The sequence below is a fragment of the Palaemon carinicauda genome, chromosome 6 (assembly GCF_036898095.1).
Source record: "Palaemon carinicauda isolate YSFRI2023 chromosome 6, ASM3689809v2, whole genome shotgun sequence".
Lineage (NCBI taxonomy): Eukaryota > Metazoa > Arthropoda > Malacostraca > Decapoda > Palaemonidae > Palaemon > Palaemon carinicauda.
Genome location: NC_090730.1, coordinates 165,967,782 through 165,977,768, shown reverse-complemented (window position 1 = coordinate 165,977,768; position 9,987 = coordinate 165,967,782).

Here is a 9,987-nt window from a genome sequence, read left to right as displayed (position 1 = left end):
CGACTTTCTCCATCTCAAAAGTTCCAGTGGTTGGGAATCCACTGGGACCTAGTGTCACACCAACTCTCCATCCCGGCGAAGAAGAGGAAGGAGATACAGTAGCTGGTTCTGTCAAGAGACTTCTGGATTCCGAAAGGATATCAAGACGCGAACAGGAGAGAGTGCTGGGTTCTCTCCAGTTTGCTTCAGTAACAGACCCGGTGCTAAGAGTCAACTCTCCCCCTATCTAGGGTTCAAGCTACATCGAAGACTCTACGCCTTCAGAGCCATGCCATTTGGGCTAAACATAGCCCCAAGGATCTTCACGAAGCTTGCGAGCATAGCTCTCAAACAATTACGCCTAAAGGGAATCCAGGTGGTAGCCTACCTGGACGACTGGCTGGTGTGGGCAGCATCCAAGACAGAATGTTTGCAAGCTTCCCTACAGGTGATCCAGTTCCTAGAGTATCTAGGCTTCAAGATCAACAGAAAAAAGTCTCGACTTTCTCCATCTCAAAAGTTCCAGTGGTTGGGAATCCACTGGGACCTAGTGTCACACCAACTCTCCATCCCGGCGAAGAAGAGGAAGGAGATACAGTAGCTGGTTCTGTCAAGAGACTTCTGGATTCCGAAAGGATATCAAGACGCGAACAGGAGAGAGTGCTGGGTTCTCTCCAGTTTGCTTCAGTATCAGACCCGGTGCTAAGAGCACAGCTAAAGGATGCAACCGGAGTTCGGAGAAGTTATGCATCAAACGCGAGAAGAGATCTGATAAGACCAGTTCCGCTTCGTCTACGTACGCTTCTCAGGCCTTGGTCCCAAGTCAGGCAACTAAAGAAGTCGGTACTTCTTCAGCCACCTCCCCCCTCGTTGACTATTCACACAGACGCCTCGAAGGAGGGGTGGGGAGGTCATTCTCATCGGAAGAAGGCCCAAGGGACTTGGTCCAATCTATTCAAGACATTTCACATAAACTTTCTGGAAGCTATGGCAGTACTCCTTACCTTGAAGAAAGTCTCCCCTCGTCGCTCGATCCACATAAGGTTGGTGCTGGACAGCGAGGTGATTGTGAGATGCTTGAATCGACAAGGATCGAGGTCACCACCACTCAACCAGGTGATGTTGGCCATCTTTCGACTGGCGGAAAAGAAGAAGTGGTACCTGTCGGCAGTTCACCTTCAAGGAGTCCGCAATGTGACAGCGGACGCTCTGTCCAGGTTCACACCGATAGTCGGAATGGTCCCTAGACGCAGGATCATTCTCCTTCATCTTGAGTCAAGTCCCAGAACTGCAGATAGACCTCTTTGCGACGAAAGACAACAAGAAATTACCCCTTTACGTGTCCCCGTACGAGGATCCCTTGGTGGAAGCAGTGGACGCGATGTCCCTCGACTGGAACAGATGGTCCAAGATTTACCTGTTCCCTCCTCACAACCTTCTATTGAGGGTCCTCAACAAACTGAGATCTTTCAAGGGAGTGGCGGAAATAGTGGCTCACAAGTGGCCGAAGAGCGTGTGGTTCCCTCTGGCATTGGAACTACGGCTGAAGTGTCTACCGTTACCAGATCCAGTTCTGACCCAGCGAGTTCAGAAGTCGACTGTCTGCGCTTCATCACAGAAAACCCGGAACCTGCAGCTCATGATTTTCTCTCCCTAGCGGTGAGAAAACGTTTCGGGATTTCGAAAGACAGTATAGACTTCCTAGAGGAATATAAGTGCAAATCTACTAGAAGGCAATATGAGTCATCATGGAGGAAATGGGTGGCCTTTGTCAAGGCGAAGAATCCGCAAAAGATCTCGACGGACTTCTGCTTATCTTTCTTCATCCACCTCCATGGTCAAGGGTTAGCAGCCAACACAATATCAACAAGTAAATCTGCTTTGACAAGAACCATTTTATATGCCTTCCAGGTCGACCTCTCTAACGATATTTTTAATAAAATTCCGAAAGCCTGTGCTAGGCTCAGACCATCAGCACCTCCAAAGCCCATTTCATGGTCTTTAGATAAAGTTCTTCATTTCGCTTCGCTGTTAAACAATGAGGAGTGTGCTTTAAAGGATTGGACCCAAAAAGTTATTTTCCTGTTTGCACTCGCGTCGGGGACCAGGGTTAGTGAAATTGTAGCCCTCTCAAGAGAGGAGGGTCGTGTTCAGTTCCTGGATGGGGGAGAACTGAACCGGATCCTACGTTTCTCGCCAAGAACGAGTTACCCACCAACAGGTGGGGTCCCTGGAGAATCTGCCCTCTGAAAGAAGATGCATCTCTATGTCCAGTGGAATGCCTAAAGGTCTATCTTCGTAGAACTTCAGACTTCAGGGGTGGTCAACTATTCAGGGAAGAAACATCAGGCTCAAATTTATCACTGAAACAACTTAGGGCGAAAATCACCTATTTTATTCGCAGAGCGGATCCAGACAGTACACCCGCAGGTCACGATCCGAGGAAAGTTGCCTCATCCTTAAATTTTTTAATTGTATGGATTTCAAACATCTTCGTTCATACACTGGCTGGAAGTATTCCAGTGTTCTTTCGTCACTATGCGAAGCAAGTGGAGCAACTAAAGAGGTCTGTGGTAGCAGTGGATAGTGTCGTTAACCCTGCTGTTTAACTCTGCGAGGAACAGTGGATTTAATTGGGATGATTAATTCCGGGGTGAGTGTGTAGTTACGAACTGTTCTACAAACTAAGTGTTAGGGCACTGGGTTGCCCACATTGACTGTTCCACATTCAAAGGTGAACCTAGCATAAGTGCAGAGATGTGTGCCGAGCGTTTCCAACGCTAATGTAACTGATTAGTAATACAGACTTTTATGATTTTGATACCTCGGTATGTTAAAAGTGGCGCTAATGTTTTTCTTTCAGATAAACAAGTTTTCTGTTTACTATCATGCTTATGCTTATTTATTGGTTATCCTCCTCTTATATATATATATAATGGTTGTTTAACCTGTTTTATTTATTGTTTGTCAATAAACTAGTTCTTGTGAATCTTGCGTCTCCTTCACCTGTGTCAATTTATTTGAAATAATTTAGCATTACGTTTCTATGTATATTTATCTGGGATAATTCTAATAGATTGTTCCTTTATGCAAGCATTCTTTGCATTGGTTTATGCTTTCCCTTGGCGGGGGGACTCCTTGCCCTAAGGGGACGGTGGCGGATATGCAAGTTTTCCTCCTACTCGGATATAAACCTTTGTCCAATCCAGTATTGAACGGGGAACTGGTCGATATTTCATATTGATTCAGTGGTTCTTTACAAACTATGCTTTACATGATATAGGGTGAGACCACTATATTGGCTTGTCTGTTATTCATACATAGGTATATGTACTCTTCGAGACTTTTCCAGAGTCTAGTATGACTCTTCCCTGTAGGGGGCAGGAAGCACTAACATGGTCTATGGTTAGTTGAAAGATGTATGACGGTAACATCTTAGGTCTCTAGGTCTAGTTGGCCGGGAAATACCTTCGGGGAGTACGGCAAGTTTTGAGAATCCACAGATACAGTAATGCTCTGGTATACTTCCATCAGGACGACATGGCTTGAGCCCAAAAAACGGATTTTGAGCGAAGCAAAAAATCTATTTTTGGGCGAGATGGCCTTGTCGTCCTGATGGACCCACCCTTCCCTTTCTTCTAAAGGGCTGTAGGTCCCCTCCCTACATACAGTATCTGTAGCACCTCGTGTATCGCTACAAGGAATACAGATGGCGCCCAATGCACGCTTACGAAACGGGAGAAGAGAGATACCTTGCGAGCGGCTCTCCTTTCTTTCTCGTTTTCGTTTTCTTGCCAATTGACCCCTTCGAAGTGTTAACTCTGTTCGGGGTGCAGATTGCTATGTGACGTGTCAAGAATACGTCCTCTGATATTTCGCGATATCCCTGGTTCTTTTATTAGGGATACAGTATTTGCTCCAGGAGTTAGAATTCTGGGTACCTTAAGGTAAATTCTCTGGGAATATCGCCGTAGTTATATATACTCAAGGAAGCTACCCTTTAGGAACTTCCATCAGGACGACATGGCCATCTCACCCAAAAATGTTATTTTCCTTAGTAAAATAAATTTTTGAATATACTTACCCGGTGATCATGTAGCTGCAGCTCTGCTGCCCGACAGAAAAAACCTACGGGCGGGATACGCCAGCGTTCGCTATACAGGTGGGGGTGTACAACAACAGCGCCATCTGTCGAGTAGGTACTCAGGTACTTCTTGTCAACAAGAACCAATTTTCTCCTCGGTCCACTGGGTCTCTATGGGGAGGAAGGGAGGGTCCTTTAATTCATGATCACCGGGTAAGTATATTCAAAAATTTATTTTACTAAGGAAAATAACATTTTTCAATATTAATCTTACCCGGTGATCATGTAGCTGATTCACACCCAGGGGGGTGGGTGGAGACCAGCATACATGTTAACAATAGAAGCTAAGTATCCCGTATTTCATTTTAGTAGTTATTCAAAATAACAAACATAAAAGTAATAAGTACCTGGTAAGGAAGTCGACTTGAACTATTACTCTGCCTTTTTAAGTACGTCTTCCTTACTGAGCCTCGCGATCCTCTTAGGATGCTGAGCGACTCCTAGGTGCTGAAGTATGAAGGGCTGCAACCCATACTAAAGGACCTCATCACAACCTCTAATCTCGGCGCTTCTCAAGAAAGAATTTGACCACCCGCCAAATCAACCAGGATGCGAAAGGCTTCTTAGCCTTCCGTACAACCCAAAAACAACAATAAAAAGTATTTCAAGAGAAAGATTAAAAAAGGTTATGGGATTATGGGAATGTAGTGGTTGAGCCCTCACCTACTACTGCACTCGCTGCTACGAATGGTCCCAGGGTGTAGCAGTTCTCGTAAAGAGACTGGACATCTTTAAGGTAAAATGATGCGAACACTGACTTGCTTCTCCAATAGGTTGCATCCATTACACTCTGCAGAGATCTGTTTTGTTTGAAGGCCACTGAAGTAGCGACAGCTCTAACTTCATGTGTCCTTACCTTCAGCAAAGCATGGTCTTCCTCATTCAGATGAGAATGGGCTTCTCTAATCAAAAGTCTGATGTAATAAGAGACTGCGTTCTTCGACATCGGTAAAGCAGGTTTCTTAATAGAACACCATAAAGCTTCTGATTGTCCTCGTAATGGCTTCGTACGTCTTAAATAGTACTTAAGAGCTCTTACTGGGCATAGTACTCTCTCTTGTTCGTTTCCAACCAAACTGGACAGACTTGGAATCTCGAACGATTTGGGCCAAGGACGAGAAGGGAGCTCGTTTTTAGCTAAAAAACCAAGCTGTAAGGAACATGTAGCCGTTTCAGATGTAAATCCTATGTTCCTGCTGAAGGCGTGTATCTCACTGACTCTTTTAGCTGTTGCCAAGCAAACGAGGAAAAGAGTCTTCAAAGTGAGATCTTTAAAAGAGGCTGATTGAAGCGGTTCGAACCTTGCTGACATCAGGAACCTTAAAACCACGTCTAAGTTCCAACCTGGTGTGGCTAACCGACGCTCCTTTGAGGTCTCAAAAGACTTAAGGAGGTCCTGTAGATCTTTGTTGGTGGAAAGATCTAAGCCTCTGTGGCGGAAGACTGCTGCCAACATGCTTCTGTAACCTTTGATCGTAGGAGCTGATAGGGATCTTACCTTCCTTAGGTGTAAAAGGAAGTCAGCTATCTGCGTTACAGAGGTACTGGTTGAGGATACTGAATTCGCCTTGCACCAGCTTCGGAAGACTTCCCATTTTGACTGGTAGACCTTGAGAGTGGATGTCCTCCTTGCTCTGGCAATCGCTCTGGCTGCCTCCTTCGAAAAGCCTCTAGCTCTTGAGAGTCTTTCGATAGTCTGAAGGCAGTCAGACGAAGAGCGTGGAGGCTTGGGTGTACCTTCTTTACGTGCGGCTGACGCAGAAGGTCCACTCTTAGAGGAAGAGTCCTGGGAACGTCTACTAGCCATTGCAGTACCTCGGTGAACCATTCTCTCGCGGGCCAGAGGGGAGCAACCAACGTCAACCTTGTCCCTTCGTGAGAGGCGAACTTCTGCAGTACCTTGTTGACAATCTTGAACGGGGGGAACGCATAAAGGTCTAGATGGGACCAATCCAGAAGAAAGGCATCTACGTGAACTGCTGCTGGGTCCGGAATCGGTGAGCAATAATTTGGGAGCCTCTTGGTCATCGAGGTAGCGAACAGATCTATGGTGGGCTGACCCCACAGGGCCCATAGTCTGTTGCAAACATTCTTGTGAAGGGTCCATTCTGTCGGGATGATCTGACCCTTCCGGCTGAGGCGGTCTGCCATGACGTTCATGTCGCCTTGAATGAACCTCGTTACAAGCGATATCTTTCGATCTCTTGACCAGGTGAGGAGGTCCCTTGCGATCTCGAACAACGTCCTCGAATGAGTCCCTCCTTGCTTGGAGATGTACGCCAAGGCTGTAGTGTTGTCGGAGTTCACCTCCACCACCTTGCCTAGAAGGAGGGACTTGAAGCTTCTCAAGGCCAGATGAACTGCCAGTAGCTCCTTGCAGTTGATGTGTAGTGCTCTTTGATCCGGATTCCACGTGCCCGAGCATTCCCGACCGTCCAGTGTCGCACCCCAGCCCGTGTCCGATGCGTCCGAGAAGAGAAGGTGGTCGGGGGTCTGAACAGCCAGTGGTAGACCTTCCTTGAGAAGAATGTTGTTCTTCCACCAAGTCAGTGCAGACTTCATCTCTTCGGATATAGGAACTGAGACCGCTTCTAGCGTCATGTCCTTTCTCCAGTGAGCAGCTAGGTGATACTGAAGAGGTCGGAGGTGGAGTCTCCCTAACGCGATGAACTGGTCCAGCGATGAAAGCGTCCCTATTAGACTCATCCACTGTCTGACTGAACATCGGTTCCTTTTCAGCATGCTCTGGATGCATTCTTGGGCTTGACTGATTCTGGGGGCCGACGGAAAAGCCCGAAAAGCTTGACTCTGAATCTCCATACCTAGATAGACTATAGTTTGGGATGGGACGAGTTGGGACTTTTCTAAATTGACCAGGAGACCCAATTCCTTGGTCAGATCCATAGTCCATTTGAGATTCTCCAGACAGCGACGACTTGACGCAGCTCTTAAAAGCCAGTCGTCCAAATAGAGGGAGGCTCTGATGTCTGCTAAATGCAGGAATTTGGCAATATTCCTCATCAGCTTGGTAAACACTAGAGGTGCCGTGCTTAGGCCAAAGCACAGGGCTTGGAACTGGTAAACCACCTTCCCAAAGACGAACCTTAGGAAAGGTTGGGAATCTGGGTGGATGGGGACGTGAAAGTACGCGTCCTTTAGGTCTAACGAGACCATCCAGTCTTCCTTCCTGACCGATGCTAGCACCGACTTCGTCGTCTCCATGGTGAACGTCTGCTTGGTGACAAAGACATTTAGAGCACTGACGTCCAGCACCGGTCTCCACCCTCCTGTCTTCTTCGCTACTAAGAAGAGACGGTTGTAGAAGCCCGGGGATTGATGGTCCCGGACTATGACTACCGCTCCCTTTTGTAGCAAGAGAGACACCTCTTGCTGTAAAGCTAGCCTCTTGTCCTCCTCTCTGTACCTGGGAGAGAGGTCGATGGGAGTTGTTGCTAGAGGGGGCTTGCGCAAGAATGGAATCCTGTACCCCTCTCTGAGTAACTTCACAGACTGTGCGTCTGCACCCCTGTTCTCCCAGGCCTGCCAGTAGTTCTTGAGCCTGGCTCCCACTGCTGTCTGGAGAAGATGGCAGTCAGACTCTGCCTTTTGAGGACTTGGAACCCTTCTTCTTTTTGCCACGTTGACTATCGGCACGGGTACTTCCTCTGCTGGAGGTTCTGCCACGAAAGGGCGGAATGAACCTAGACGCTGGTGTGTCCATCCTAGGTCTAGGCACGGAAGGTAAAGCTGTGACTTTACGTGCGGATGACGCCACCAGGTCATGGGTGTCTTTCTGGATCAACGAGGCGGCAATCCCCTTGATCAGCTCTTCAGGAAAGAGACACTTGGATAGCGGAGCAAACATCAGCTCTGACTTCTGACATGGTGTGATCCCCGCCGACAAGAAGGAGCAAAGGTGATCTCGCTTCTTAAGAACTCAGACACGAAAGAAGCCGCAAGCTCGCCAGATCCATCCCGAATGGCTTTGTCCATGCATGACATGATGAGCATGGCAGAGTCCTTATCCTAAGGGGAGGTCTTTCTGCTCAACGCTCCCAAACACCAGTCCAGGAAGTTGAAGATCTCAAACGCACGGAAAACTCCCTTCAAAAGATGGTCCATGTCCGAAAAGGTCCAGCAAATCTTGGAGCGTCTCATAGCCAGTCTGCGGGGAGAGTCTACCATACTTGAGAAGTCGCCCTGGGCAGAGGCAGGAACTCCCAAGCCGAGATCTTCTCCCGGGGCATACCAGACGCTAGATTTGGAAGCAAGCTTGGTGGGGGGAAAGATGAAGGACGTCTTCCCAAGTTGCTTCTTGGCCTGCAACCACTCTCCCAGTACCCTTAAAGCTCTCTTGGATGAGCGCGCGAGTACGAGCTTCGTAAAGGCAGGAGCTGCTGACTGCATGCCTAAAGCGAACTCAGAGGGAGGTGAGCGTGGGGCTGCAGACACAAACTGGTCCGGATACAACTCCCTAAACAGAGCAAGGACTTTCCTAAAGTCTAAGGAGGGAGGCGTAGTCTTGGGTTCATCTATGTCGGAGTGTTGATCGTCCAAATGAGCAGCTTCGTCGTCATCAGAGATTCCTTCATCCGAATGCTGAGGAGGAAGCGCAAAGGAGGAGAAGAAAGCTGAACGGCTGAATCCGGCAGCACGGGTGCATGCGTAGCTGCACTGGATCCAACATCATGCCGCTGCTGGTCAGTCTGAGAGCTGGCAACAACAAAAGCGGAGTGGTGGTGCGTGGTGGGGACTGCCGTGGGTTGCGGAGACTGCCGCATTGCGTCAAACACGGCAGCTTGACAGCACCTTCCCACTGCTGATGCGGTAGCTCACGCATGTCAACGGAGGGTGCCGCACGTCGGCTAACGTCAACATGCGTCTGGCAGGGTCGACTGCGCATCGGTGGTGGAGCTCTCACAGCCAGAGTGTGGGAGCAGGCAGCCGCAGTGTCAGCTGAGCGCACAACCGTGGCAGGTTGTGGGGTTAACGGGTGCAGCGTCAACCTTCTCAGCACGATACTCCTGCATGAAGGAAGCTAGCTGAGTCTGCATAGACTGCAGCAAAGACCACTTAGGGTCTACAGCGGTTGGTGCAGTAACAGACGGAGTGATTGCCTGCTGCGGAACCACTCTACCTCTCTTGGGAGGTGTGCAGTCTTCGGAAGACTGCGGCGAGTCCGAACTGACCCAGTGGCTACACCTGGCCGTTGGACTCGCTCGGAAGGGACCTTGCGCTAGAGAGGGTCGTGAGACCTTGGTCCAGCGTTTCTGCCGAGAAACTTCTTCCGCAGACGAGGAATGAATGGGCTCACTCGTCTGTTTGTGGGTGGGACGATCTCTGCAAGATACGTCCGCAACCACTGAGGGTACATCTGTACGCTGATCAAGGCCTGTCGAACCCTTTGGTCCTTCGACATTGCTTCTCCCCTGGGCCTTGGGAGCTTGCAAGAGGTCCCGGACTGGGAGGACGACTGGCACGAACAGATGCACCCTCATGCGTAACACTGACACTTTTCACAGCACTTGCACTCACTACACTTCCTACTGCACTTTTCTCCTTCAACTCTTTGACGTCGGCTAAGAGTTGATTGCGGTCATTCGCTAATGACTCAACTCTGTCACCAAGAGCCTGAATGGCACGCATCATGTCCGCCATCGAGGGTTGCTGAGAGCTAGTAGAAGGGTCGGGTGTAACCACTACAGGGGAAGGAATAGGTTGAGGGGCATTGGGGAGAGGAAAAATCAAAAGAGCGAGACGAACTCCTCCTGATCCTATCCTTCTCTAGCCTACGTGCCTTCTTAAGGAATTCTTGAAAATCGAATTCCGAAAGCCCAGCGCATTCCTCACATCGATCTTCCAAT